The sequence below is a fragment of the Palaemon carinicauda genome, chromosome 43 (assembly GCF_036898095.1).
Source record: "Palaemon carinicauda isolate YSFRI2023 chromosome 43, ASM3689809v2, whole genome shotgun sequence".
In the NCBI taxonomy this organism is placed as follows: domain Eukaryota; kingdom Metazoa; phylum Arthropoda; class Malacostraca; order Decapoda; family Palaemonidae; genus Palaemon; species Palaemon carinicauda.
Window position 1 is genome coordinate 17,447,294 of NC_090767.1, and position 15,117 is coordinate 17,462,410.

Genomic DNA, 15,117 nt, shown 5'->3' on the forward strand with positions numbered 1-15,117 from the left:
GTAGAGAAAAAAACAAAAGAGGATCAATTAATATGCGATATATGGTTTTATTCAACAAGCAAGACAACTTCAGTGTGCCCCAGATCTAGCACACACAAAGGTGTATGGGTATTGGGCAACGAACCTCCAACCAGACTTGCTAGACATAGACCAAGATTGTGAGGACAACTGTAGGCAAATCCAAAGGAAAATGAGGGGAACTTGTCACTTAATAAAAAGATTGACGTCTTCACAAAACAATTTGATAGATGATTACTCAAAAAGACTCGAAGGAAGCAAGCTACTATACACAGTAGGACATCCTTCTAAAACCTCATCCAATCAAAGCTCATATGACATTAGAAAGGATTTCGATTAGCAAATAACTATAAACAGTACTTCCCCAAATGAGACAGAGCAATAAGTTTATTTTGGTAAATGTAAAGAGAAGAAAAAAGGTATCAATGGTGTATGATTCACCAATGCCAACTGAAATAGTTGATCAACTGATCAGAGGTGACAACAGTCTCTCTCTTCTTTTCATTTTACGAGAAACAGAATGGCCGCACATAAATACACAGCTGGTAGCAAGGGAACAGAATAATGGCAGAGTCTTTTATCGAGAAGGAAGACAGAAGGACCTCGAATTAACGAGACAGCGAATACCATTTTCAGGGAACAAAAAATTAATATCATACTCAAGCCGTAGAAATTGAATAACTTATCCAGGGAACATGAAATGAATAGCATATTCAAAGCAAAGACACTGAATAGCTTTTTCATGCCAGGGAGTGTATGAATATAGTATGAATAAAAGCATACTTTATTCAGGGCACAAACAGACAATAAACCTGAGAGAGAGAGAGAGAGGTCAAAGCAGACTGGATTCTCAAGCATAAAGGAATGCTAAGAACTGAAAGATCTGACTTCAAAGTTAACGTTAATTTTATAGGTTGATTAAGAGGAGTCTAAGTGTCACCCTTGACAGAACCTAATGAAGATATACAAGATGCATGGAGAAGAAATAGGGGACCAGCTGCTCCACAGTACATCACTTCATAACAAGCAAGACAATAGTTGTGTACTACAGGCTTATCATGCAGAACAAGCAAGGAAACAGACTCGCAAGTGACAAAGGACAAAAGACAAGCACTTGCCATAAAGCTTGAGGCCTGCACTGACCGATTTGACAAACGACAACGTCAAACGATTCAAAGCAAGCAAACTACTATGCGATGGTAGAGACGGACAAGAATGCGTTTTGAAGTATTGAATTAAAAGCTGAACATAGACACGACTGGCAAAATCTAACCGAGGCCCTTTACGTCAATAGGCGTAGGAGGAGATGATGATGATGGCCACCATTCTAAAACCTTGTTCACTATGAAAATAGCTTCACTGTACTCTTGCAAACAAGAGACAGTAATAGGTTCCTCTTGGCAAATGTAGAACATCAACAAAAGTTATCAATATTATCACCAACCCTACAATGGTGATCAACGTCCTGTTGCACCAGTCTCGTTTCTTTCTATTTTACGGGAAACTGGATGGCTATAGACAATTTCGCCAACCCACAACCGAATTAGTAATCACCAGAACAATGGAGAAATTATTTATCAACAATTTGCAACCGAACAAATACTATATTTATACAATTGAAAATAAATAGCATATTCACAGAAAACAAAGTAAACAGCATAATTTTGGAATAGCCAACATGCCTTATCCACTGCACAAACACAAAAATGTTTATTCAAGGCACAAACACCAAAAACCCCAGCTGACAAAAATGTTAGAGTAGACTTTATTCTCTGGTATACACAAATACCAAGAATTGAAGAACCTGACTGCAAGTATTGTAGCAGTTAACATCACAGTCAACCTTATTAGCAGGACTGAATAGAAGGTCTTCTTCATCATTTACAGTAAGACTAAAGTTTAACCTGTATGGAGGCAAACAGAAAGCTAAAGATCAAATTTGGCGACAAACAACTGGACAATCACACCTACCCAGTCTTCTTAGGCGTCACCCTTGACAGAACGCTCTTCTTTTAAGAGCACACAAACAATAGCAAACATAAAGTAGCAACTAGGAATAGCCTCCTCAGCAAATTTCCCAACACCAGCTACAGAAGAACAAACCCTGAGACTCTGAGACAAAAAGCCCTGCCACTCTGTTACTCTACTGTGGAGTACTGAGCATAAGTGTGGGCCAAGATCATGCCATGCGCATAAGGTAGACCCAGAGCTAAATAAATCCTGTCGGATTATTACTGGCACCGTAAAATCAACCTCTTTACGATCTTTACGTAAAATAGCCAGTATCCTACCACCCGACAAAAAATGCTGGCAAAAACTGAAAAGAAGGTGAAGACTGAAATCCCCCAAAAGCTTTGAAACAGTGGATGGACAAGAACCAAAACGATCAGCTGCTCACAGGCTAGAGAAGTGGCGGGAAGCGACCAATGGCCATCCAATGAGGTGTTACCCAGCCCAAACAAAGGCCTGTCCAGCAAAACAACCCTCACCAGGAAGGACTGGGTAACCCTGAAAAGAGCAAGGGCGAAAGTGGGCAAAGTTGGAGATAACTAACACAAATGGGGATTAGCCACTAACCCTGAATTCCCATTTAGGACAACACTACAAACAGTATAACACATTGTACGAGGGTACCCAGTGGACCCTCACTGCTCAGGTCAAGACCTCAGAGAGGCAAAGGACAACATCCTTCTGTGGGTTCGACATTGGAGCTATAAGATACGTTGTCTTGTAAGACAAACGCATAGCATGGCAGAGATTCTTCTAATATTGACCAAGTGATACAGAAGCATAAAATATCGATTTCTAGACCATCACTGAAAACACACTGGGATTTCAATCTGATGTACTGTAAGCAGCTATGAATTAACTCTGCAAAACTGGGGTATAATAAATCCATCGAAAAACCCGCAAGTGAAGAGGAGAAAACCAGCAAAATATCCTCTAAGGTGACCTGACACTTTCCCAATGCAGTAAAAGCACCAAAGACTGCATCCTGAGAGGACATACCAAGGTCAAAGCCTCCAATACATTTGTCAAAACCCATGACTGAAAAGGAGCAATATAGAACATATTTCTATAAGAAAATCTTGTGTTTATTTCTTTCTGACTCCATACAAAGACAGGATTAACCTCAAGATTCAATTCTGACTAAAGGCAGTCTTGACTTGATAGTGGAAACCAGTTAGGTCCGAGTAAAAACCAAAGTAGAGAAGAGCTTTTCATAAAACAAATACTTGAAATACTGAGCTGCTTATAAATAAATCTTAAGGAAATACAAGGAAAGCTGAGAGCCGCTTTACTTTGATTCAACACAAGTGGATAACACCTTTTGTGATATGGACAGGAAGTAAAACGAATTTCTGGGTAAGACAGAAGTTTTGGACTAAATCAAGTATTAAAAATACCAAGTCATTTACAAATCAGTCAGAAGACAATAAAAGATATACTGAAAGGCATTTTGCTTTGATTCAACACAAGTGGATAACGCCTTTCGGGATAAGGCTGATAGCAAAAAAACTTACAGAATAAGACAAACTCAGGAACTTGTCCGAAATAAGGAGGGACACTGCTGACATAAGAGGTGAGATCTTCCTCATGGAGAAATTAGATTTAACAATAATCAATTCCCTTATTGTAGAAGGGGACCAGACATCAAGAAATAAAATGGCTGGCAAGTGGCCGAAGATACAGGTGATCAGTTAGCAAGCGAGTTACGCTTTGACTTTCGCTAAGAAAACAAACGAGGCAATTAATGAGACGAAAGCTTTAAAGAGGACACGTAAAAAAGCATTCTCTCACTGGCACTCGGCATTGTTTTCGTCCCTCATTCTAGATTGAAGAACTCTGGCAACATCTTGCCGATTTAAAGTACAGCCACTCTACGTACGGGCTGCCAATGCAAGAGCTCGTGTCCCACACAAGAGTAGGACAATGTTAACCGCACTGACACGTGAAACGAAGGACGTCTTCCAAAGATATGAGAAAAAACGTCCGACACTTGAAGAGTTTAAAACAGTGTGACATACAAGATATGAATAGAGAAAAAGTAAAAATATCTAAAGATAAAATTATGATACTTTATCGTAAATATTGGTCATTTTCCTGATAGAAAATAAGGTAAATTCTTTAGATCTTACAAGAGAGAAATTTAGAAGGGATTTATCAATGCAAGAGGCATCCAAATTTTTGTTCATCATAAAATAGAATATAATCCATTATGGATTTATGAGGATTAACCACAAAATAAATCCATTACAATAAGAAGGTTGGACAAAATGAAACCTTTCAAGAAGAACGAATTTTTAGGAAGGAGAACCCGAAATAAGTCTTCCAGATGAGAGAGGAATAAGTCTAAGAAAAATAAGTAAGTGAAATTAATCAAGCAAATCTTTCGAATCAGTTAGAAAGAAGTGATGATTCAGCAAAAAGCAGATTCTCTTAACCGGAACAAATCCAAAGTAAATTAAAAATATAGATCCATTTAAGACAGGCAGAAGACTTACTCAGAAAGATACAAATACTTTGTAAATTTATGACTAAATCCTTTGAAAAAGTGAACAGATTTAGGAAAACAATGTAAGAAAGAAAACTTCATGTTGTTAGTGGAAAGTAAAACACGTGAAAACCATTTTACAAGTTGTGAAATTAAGGAAATATTCTTGGAAATAAGGACAGGAAACATTGTCTAACGAGCTTTGGATTCTGAAGCACAAGGAAACTAGTAAAAGCCAGAAGAGGATACGAAATTCCTCAACATGGGCTGATAGTAGAAATAGAGTACAGCATACATTATAGTCTCCAAATATTACCCTCTCATCTGAGTTTTGATTCTCAATTTATCTCCAAGGAACCTCTCTGAAGAAGAAGAGGCAGTTGAGCACTATCACTCTAAACTTCCCGACAGACACCGCACACAACAATGAACAATTTACACAATCCTGTATGTTCTAAATATATCCCTCATTTCAATAAGAAAAACACTGACATATTTTGGAATCCAATACCATTATGCTAAAGCCATTATATACCAAATTATTCATGAATAAACTATATATTACTTTCATGTCATACTGAAACATTTCTTAAGTTTTGAGTTTTTTAAAGGTAGATTTAAATGGATCTGCACTATATGGTACTATTCCTTCCTAACAGCCTCTATAAATAGATGGTAGGCCAACCTTCTTAAACGCTCTTAGCAAATCATCAAGGTTGATATTTCGAATCCTGATTGTCGGTCAACATCTTAGAATAATTAGTCTAATGTCTAGAGCAATTTCTGTCGGAATTCTTACCCTAATCTAAAGATGTTTCTGATATTCTTTACCATTCCCAATGGCTTTTATCTTGAGGATTCTATGCTAAGTTTACCATTCAATTGTTTCTCGTCGGGTCCGAATACTCTGTCTAATTTTCCGAATACTCTCTGTCTAATTTCACGATTGACTCAGCAATCAGATAACCTAGCGTTCAGTCTCAATACTAACAACATTCTTCTGCCTTAAGCCTATCATTGCTTTTCTTCTGTCTCTCTTTTGTTTTGAAAAAAATATTCTTGTGCAAGTCCTAAGTGAGTACATTATGAATAGTAAAGCAACACGACGACATATATTGATAAACCATTTAACAATCATAATACGATAGACATCTGTCATGCCAGCTCACTCTTTGGAGGCTTGTAACTTGCATGATAAACTGACAAACTGGAAACTGATTGACAGTGACCAAATAAAAAGAAACCTTATTATGAACTTATCAATCTCTTATGTACCTCAATCTGATAAGAAAACTGAGTTCTTTTCCAACTCCTTAAAAAAATTTTGAGCTTTAAGAACATAAAATTCTTATTTGATAATTATTTTCTATAGATTTCTGTTCTATATCAACCTCTAGTGTTCTAAATGTTCATGGCTTGAGAACAAAAGAAACAGCCTGAACATTATTAGCGTAATGTACGGATTCCAAAGTACATCATGTTTTATCCTTTGGCAGAACGACGGAACAATTCGATTTCCCAAAGCACCAGACTCTGTTTTCCAATCTTAGTAAACTTGGCAACACAAAACTCTCCATTGATGACTACCAGATAAAAAAGAAATATTGAAGAATACTGTATATTCTCTCCACATTACAAGTAGATTTACAAGAACATAAAAACTCTATGACTGAAGCAGACTACTTAAAAATCAAAACTTTTGGGAACATATTCAAGAAGAAACACAACCTGGCTTTAGAAAAGCCCTCAAACTACACATTAGCAACATATAAAATCCTTCCTCATCTATAGAAAGACTCCAATACACGACACAGACATCGTCATATTGAACCTCAACGCTTCTTCCCAAGACTATAACTTCTGCTTCGCTTAATCGAACGAAAACCAACGAGTCTACTCAGAATCAGGAAGACCATTCACTTCGCCTTTCGATACAGATTAGCATGGAATCAAAATATTCGTACAGATAACTTCATATTACAAAAGGTTGTTGCATCAACTCAAGATGAACTGATGCAACAGAGATGCTTGTTCACTTTCCCTTACTCGATCGCCCACAGAGGAACAACGCGTGCGATGTATCGGACATGTATAGGGTGATGCCGGTCTTCTCTCTCGGAAGTTTTCAAAAACCTAAATGTAATGAAAAATGTGCAAAACTCTTCCATGTCCTTCGTGGGACAAGTCGCAATTGTAAATTAAAAATGTCTGAGAATTAACAAATTTAAATTCACATTCTTTGCATTTTTCGTTGCTTCAGATGTAATGGTATAATTTAATTATTCTATTTTCACCTGAAAGTGATTCTACATTCCAAAATTCTTACGTTTAATTAGGCGTACACTAAGTGTTTCTATTCAAATTTAATAAACAGATATTTCTCATAAAAAGTAGACAAATATTCACATGTAATCAATCTATTCAATTATAAATAGACAGACAATTGCCTGACAAATAAAGTCACATTTGAAACACACTATTATTCAGGTAAATCTCTTAATAGCAGAATATATAAAGTTTATCCAAGTATTTCAATACTAAAAGCAATGTGGAAAACCCACAGCCAATTCTTTTGCTTTCATAAGACTATCTTCATAAAACCTGGACTTAGAATCTACTTTACACATCACTACAGGAATTAGAATATACGGTAAAACTGAAATCATCTCTAGACGATATCTGATAAGGAAGACACCTTCTGTCCCATGATAAAGGACACAAATACTGTACTTGCGTTTTTATCATACTTTCCATGTATCGTATTTCTTCAGACCATTATTATGTAACTTTGGAATTAATGACTTTATTCATTAAAAGGAATACTAATTAGCATTGTTATAGATGGTCTTTGATCGATGAAAGTCTACAAAATATAAATAAACTTATTTAACAAGTCATCATTTCATAAAACAACTTTGCATTGTTATTAGTGGAATTTGAAACTCTGACAGTCAGTCAAATTACAATTGTGACTCGAGATTTTCCTCAAATCCTTTTCAAGTTTTAGATTACCTTTATTTCAGTGACATTCAAAAAGACATCTTTTAGAATTATATATCTACGTAAACTTTATAAAAAGGATAGTAACTTCAACATCTTAATCTCAAGCTATAACTTAACAACTTTCTTACCTAAATCGAGATAACCAATTTCAGTTAATATTAACCAAATGGAAGACGACATAGCGAATACATTCTCCCAATAACAAAAACAGTTATTGAATAATCAATTCTCCAATTCAAAGATAAAAGACACATACCACAATAGCAACGGGAGTAACTCCGGCACAGTCTGACGACTGCAAGGCCTCTGGCAAGCAGGGAGGGACGTCTTTAGTATTGCCTTGCGCGTTCCGTGAGATCAGCCCCTTGAGGTGCGGCCACTGGCCTTTATTTCTTTCCAAATCATCTACATCTACATCTGGAAGAGAACTCAGACTTTAGACTCGATACAATGGCAATGTCAGTTACAAAATGGTATTTCGTTTGGTATAAGACTGGAATCGTGTTAGGCGGGATTAAGACATTTGACTGAATTTCAAATCTTATTAATTAGTTTTATGTTTATGCTTTAGCAATGAGCCTATAAATATTATAATTAATAATATTACAATCTAATTAATTCATTTAAAATTGTTTTATCTTTCTTTTGTTCTATAAGAATTAACTACTACTGTAAACATATTTTCAGAACTTGGAATAAAAATGCAACATTGTACAACTACCTTCATACTCATTAACTAGCAAATCATTACTAATACATTTACATACAAGAAAAACCCAGACGTTTCTAGTCCACTGCAGGACAAAGGCCTCAGACATGTCCTTGGTCATGTCTGGGGTTTGGCCATTTCCATCGCCACGCTGGCCACTGCGGATTGGTGATGGTGGAGACTTTAGTCTGATCGCTCCCAGCAAACCAACCTAGTAAGGGTGGGCCTGAATAGTAAAACTTTGATCATGGCGATACACAAACCCTTTCACCACGTTGAGGTATCCCCACTGAGAAACGGATTGTACCCTATAGCTACATTCTACCCAGTCTATATAACAATCTATTAAATTTATCTAACTTGCTTCACTAAGGCCAAACTAGAATATAGCTTTCTTTGCTAACTTGTAGGAGAACCATAATAAAAATCATTGCATCATCTTAATGAGTCTATATAAAGAATAAAGTCTATATTCTTCAGGGTCTTTTTAGTCCTGCTAGTCTCATATCTACCCATTTTCTTTAGTTACCGTTCCTAGTTCTTTCCCTTTGTTGATATGTCCATAAGAAATAATTCTCAGTCTTAGAATGTTGAAACCCAGTCTTATACCAAAAGAAATGACAGATTTTAAACATAACAAACTGACTTCAACGTAAAAGTTCTCTTTAACAATAATCAAATTAAGTCACAAAAACCTTTTGATACAAAACTCGCACTGCAGCAATGAGCAAAATCCTATAGAGTACAGCCTTATAAACATCGTAATATTCACAATAATAAAATAGTTTTAAAATACAAATTCTTAGAAAATGATTTGTATTTTTCCTAGCAATATAAACCAGAGTTATTTATAGGTGTTTAATCAGTTGTGGCTTTTCCAAGAACAGAATTTCAGGGACTTGCGAGGTGGATGAGGCAGGAAATATAAATGACTCAGGTTGGTACAGTTAAGAAAAATACAAATGATCTTTTGAACTCTGTAGTTTGTTTCTTTGCAAATACAGACCCTCGTCCTATATAGGGGAAATCTTCCTCAGGGGAGAAGATGTCCCAGTGCTATGTAAGGCATCTGTCCGACCCTTTACCCCCAGATAAAAAAGATTATGATGAAAAAAGAGCCAAGGTCATGATGTCAGGCCTCATATATAATTAAGAGATTAGTCCACCATCAAACACTGTTATTCTTATTTGCTTGCTAAGCTACAACCCTAGTTGGAAAAGCAGGATGCTATTAGCCCAAGGGCTCCAACAAGGAAGATAGCCCAGTGAAGAAAGGAAATAAGGAAACAAATAGAACAGTGTGCCTGAGTGTACTCCCAAGCAAGAGAACAAGAGTGAGTATCCTGTTATAAACAATTTATATGTAGATTTCTCATATGTATAAAAACATACTAAGTTTGTTCTCCCCTGCATAAGTGGTTTTCTATACTTATACTCCAAAGGGAGGACAGGTCAGTAGATTGAAAATCCAATCAATTTTTCTTTCACTTCTCTGAAGACGTGACTATACGGAAGTCACTCTGTTGAGGTATAAGTTTCTGAATTCATTGTTATCAGCCACAACTGGACCCAATGAGAATGGATCTAGTGATCTGTGGGTGCAGTCCTTAAGGTAGTGTGCGGTGAAGTAAGTTACCTCTTCCGAAAATTAGCACTAAAAAACACCTGAAATAACGAGTGATTCCTGCAGAATGTTAGAGTCAAAGCAACATCACGGACATCAAGGTCTTTGGAGGGGCTCTAGCCGACACTTCTCCCAATGAAAAAACTCAGAGCACTTCTCGGTAGTAAAGAGATAGTGTTTCTAGATATGCTCTCTAGGATTTGACTTGTTATTACAAACAAGTTGGGTAAAAACAGGCTTCAAGGAGAAGTCCCCGGAAGGAACAGGCGTCCAGAAGAAGTCCTCGGAAGGACCATGTGTCCAAGAGAATTCCTCGGAAGGACCATGTGTCCAAGAGAATTCCTCGGAAGGAACAGGCGTCCAAGAGAAGTCCTCGGAAGGAACAGCCGTCCAGGAGAAGTCCTTAAAAGGAATGGGCGTCCAGGAGAAGTCCTTAAAAGGAATAGGCGTCCATGAGAAGTCCTTAAAAGGAATAGGTGTCCAGGAGAAGTTCTTGAAAGGGTTCCAAAAGAAGTCCTCGGATGAAAAAGGCAAACTGCCCGTATCAGACAGGGTAACAAATTGCCCCATCACCAGATAGTTCCTTAAACGCGGAAATCGGGAGGGACATCAAATTGGCATCATTAATAGCAAAATTTTCTGGTCTTAACCATCATTTCTTAAAGGATGTAGGTCGACCTCCAAGGAGGAGCTTCAAGAAGAACCTTCAAGGCCAGGTCAGGCTCTCATACATACTTATGAAGCATTTGTATTCATCATATCTGAGAGAGAAAAACACAAATGCAAGCATAAAGATTTGAACAGAAGTTCGAGCAGACAAGTGTGTTAAGCACGAAGAACAGGATTAAACTATAGCAATAGCTACTTCCGCTTGAAGTGGGTGAGATATTGGCACGCAAACAATATTGCCAGAATCCCAATAATTCCTTAAAACTCTGGTCATGGAGAAGCAACAACGGAGTAAACAAAGGTTTGTCTTCATGTAATAATAATCAAGCGATCACAACATAAGCTAATGCTACCCAGTCAAAAATAAATTGCCTGAAAAACATTTTATCATAAACTTATTGAAAAATTTATACTTTTGTAAATCCTCTACACAGCTAAATAAATAAAACAAATGGAAAATCTACCTTCAGATAAGTAGTAATCTAACAATATAAAATCAGATAGGAAAACTACTACAATAGATTCCTTTTTTTTTGTCTAAAGCTGAAGTTCATAAAAATGTTTTTCTGATCTCAGCAAAAACATCTTGATTCAAAAGTCAATAGAACATAAAACATCATCCCACTTAATCTATCACTTCAATGTCCTAACCTCCTGAAGGGTGACTAAATATATCATGCGAAAGAGACCAAGTATCGCAGGCTATTGCTCCAACAATTAGGATGTCACAAAACTAACTTCAGGTAACTTGATATTTAGAAAAATTCAAACAGATCTATAATTATTAAATTTCGGAGACTAATCAGGCAAATATATTAAATTCAAGATTAAAAGACTACTCTATTTGATATCAGTACCGCTTTGGAAAAATTAATGAAGTTTAAATTTCAGTCTCTCGTTAAACAAGGAAGTTTTTTAACCTATCGAATAACATTTCCAAAGCTTTATCTTTTTCACCGGCACTTTGACCTGTGGTTTTCTCAGCCAAATCTCACGAAACGGACACAGAAACAGTCTTGGCTTTAGTGTGAACAAACACCTTTTCCCTACTACAAGAAGAAGAAGAATGTCCTCTCTTGATCTACGAGGTCAAACTTGTGCTCACAGCTATGAAAATCCCGACCAAAATTTGACTTCTAAACAGAACTCAAAAGATTTTGCTCATTTGCTGTAATGGGATGAGACAGAATATTTATATATACAAAATCCTACGATGATTATTAACAGGCAGAACACATTTCCAACACTTGAAGTTATCTCGATTAAAATTGGTTCATATTGATACTTCAAAACTTCTCTCTCATACAGTAGTCGACTATCCATCTGGTTCAACTATTCCCTAACGTAAGTCTAGCTAACAAATAGCCTTCTCTCATATGGTATTTGACTATCCAACTATCCATTCCTACAACTCAAGACTGACTACTGAATAGCCTGAACATTTGACTAGCCATTCTGGTTATGTTATCTTATAACGAATATATCCTGCCTTGAATAATGACTTCCATCATAGACTCATCTTCTTAAGAACATAAAATGAATAACTTTGTTTGATATCGTTTGCTATAATGATAATGATAATGATACCCCCAACTCTACATTGTTCTCTGAAATGTCTCAGCGAAATCCCTGGAAGAGAAACTCTACATTCAACCTCAGAAAACTTTTATATTATTTTGCTTAAATATTTAATCTGTGATTTTATGAAATTATTACAATAAGTGCAGTATTTTATACTTTTTCGTTTGATTTATTCTAGAATCATCTTCGTAACATTGACTTGGAGAAAGAATATATAAAGGAATTCTCATTGGCAGAAATGGTTGGTTGGTCGTCCCTATCTAATCTTTAACGTCTCACACCTCCTCTGGCGATCTGCAAAGCCTACGTTACATTGTGGGGGAGTCTACCCCTGCCGTCGGACTTACAAGCCCCGGCAAAGCAGCACATATTCAAAGACCTACACACCGCAAGGGGAGTCTATCCCATGCCGTCAGACTTACTAACCCCGGCTAAGCAGCACATACGGAAAGACCTATACATTGAAAATCCCGTCTTTAACGCGTACCAACACTTGCAGGCCACTACTTATGCCTCGACACACACACTTACACTCTCTCTCTCTCTCTCTCTCTCATGACATAGAAATTCCCCAGATCTGTATTTGCTGCTTATTTTCAATTAAGAAATGCTGTGAATTATCTAGGTGAGAAGGGGTCTCCCTGTCTAAGTCCTTTCTCAATTGGAATTTTCTCACTATCGTCATGTAGTTTCAGGATTGGTAAACATTCAAATGTGAGTTTAAAATAGAACCTTTGCTACATCAAAATTTGTTCTGTCTGCTAATAATAAATCTAAACATGAAATACAATAAAATACAACATACATCAAATGTACAGAGAATGCCAGCGACCTTTTTAGAACTGCCAAGTAAACCAATAAGTGAACTTAATCAAAATTGTAAAAGAATTTTTGACCCGAGTCATTCTTTTCTCATGCAAAATATTTTCAAGTGTTTTGCCACTTCACTCCACGAAACACATTCCGGACACGTGTCCGAAGGAGAGCACACTTTACCCCTACACGAGGAACAAAGGGAGTGTGGGTCCACATCGGGCTTAGATAAGAACGCTCCACACGACTTCCCGGCCTTAGGCCTAGGACAACGGCGGGGATGCTCCATAACGCAATATCACAATACCGCCAGACACAGGAACGTAGCAGAAAATGATAAGAGAATACTAAAAAACACAAGGGAAAACACGAGGGAATTAAGTTATAAGCGCGAAAGCACAAAGGAAAGCACAACGGACCATGAGGAAACACACGTGGAACACAAGAGTCGGGGACACAAAGGGTCGCACTGAGATACGGAGAGCGTCGAGATGATATCAAGACGCGACCAGAGAACTTACTAAAGGTCGAGACCCAAGCTAACATGAGGCCTGCCTCAAGATTGCCCTCAGGGCACGTATCCTTCCGCCTAGGCCTACCATCACAGAAAACGGAAGTAGGGTAAACTACAAAAAACTCTGGTCGGTTAAGAGGAGGTTCCAGGTAACTCCTAAGAAAGTAGTTTGAGGTAAGTCCCTGTGTTAGCAAATGATATTTCTAAGAAGCTTTTCTCTAGAAGCTGAATCGGACCTGAACCTTCTTCTGTGTTGGATGTTATACCTAATTCCACACCAATGAATTTACTTTTGGATAAACTTCAACATCTTACCAATGCAAAATATCTTGAATTTCAAATATATACTACAGTACTTAACACAAAAAAAACCTTATTCCTTATATATAAAAATCTGTAAGTTCGCTGACATCTCTGTACATTTCTATAAATAATAAATTTCAACAAACAATATTCATAGAATGTAAATATGTTATTTTTATAATAAAATAAATTTTTGAATATACTTACCCGGTGATTATATAAGCTGCAACTCTGTTGCTCGACAGAAAACTCTACGTAAAAAATCTGCCAGCGATCGCTATGCAGGTAGGGGGTGTACTTCAACAGCGCCATCTGTCGTGCAGGTACTCAGTACTCAATGTAAACACAGAACTCAATTTTCTCCTCGGTCCACTGGGTCTCTATTGGGGAGGAAGGGAGGGTCCTTTAATATATAATCACCGGGTAAGTATATTCAAAAATTTATTTTATTATAAAAATAACATTTTTCAATATTAAACTTAGCCGGTGATTATATAAGCTGAATCACACCCAGGGGGGTGGGTAGAGACCAGCAATAATTGTTTACATTATTATGAGCTAAGGATTTTTTTATTTCATTTTAGCAGTTATTCAAAATAACAAACATAAAATAAATAAGTACCTGGTAAGGAAGTCGACTTAAACAATTACTCTGCCTTTTTAAGTACGTCTTCCTTACGGAGCCTCGCGATCCTCTTAGGATGCTGAGCGACCCCTAGGATCTGAAGTATCAAGGGTTGCAACCCATACAACAGAACCTCATCAAAACCTCTAATCTAGGCGCTTCTCAAGAAATGACTTTGACCACCCGCCAAATCAAGTAGGATGCGAAAGGCTTCTTAGCCTTCCGGACAACCCAAAAACAATAATAAAACATTTCAAGAGAAAGATTAAAAAGGTTATGGAATTAGGGAATTGTAGTGGTTGAGCCCTCACCCACTACTGCACTCGTTGCTACGAATGGTCCCAGAGTGTAGCAGTTCTCGTAAAGAGACTGGACATTCTTGAGATAAAAAAGACGCGAACACTGACTTGCTTTTCCAATAGGTTGCGTCGATTATACTTTGCAGAGATCTATTTTGTTTAAAGGCCACGGAAGTTGCGACAGCTCTAACTTCGTGTGTCCTTACCTTCAGCAAAGCTTGGTCTTCCTCATTCAGATGGGAATGAGCTTCTCGTATTAACAGTCTGATAAAATAGGATAAAGCATTCTTTGACATAGGCAAAGATGGTTTCTTAACTGAACACCATAAAGCTTCAGACGGGCCTCTTAAAGGTTTAGTTCGTTTTAAATAGAACTTAAGAGCTCTTACAGGGCACAAGACTCTTTCTAGTTCATTTCCAACCATACGATAAGTTTGGAATATCGAACGATATTGGCCAAGGCC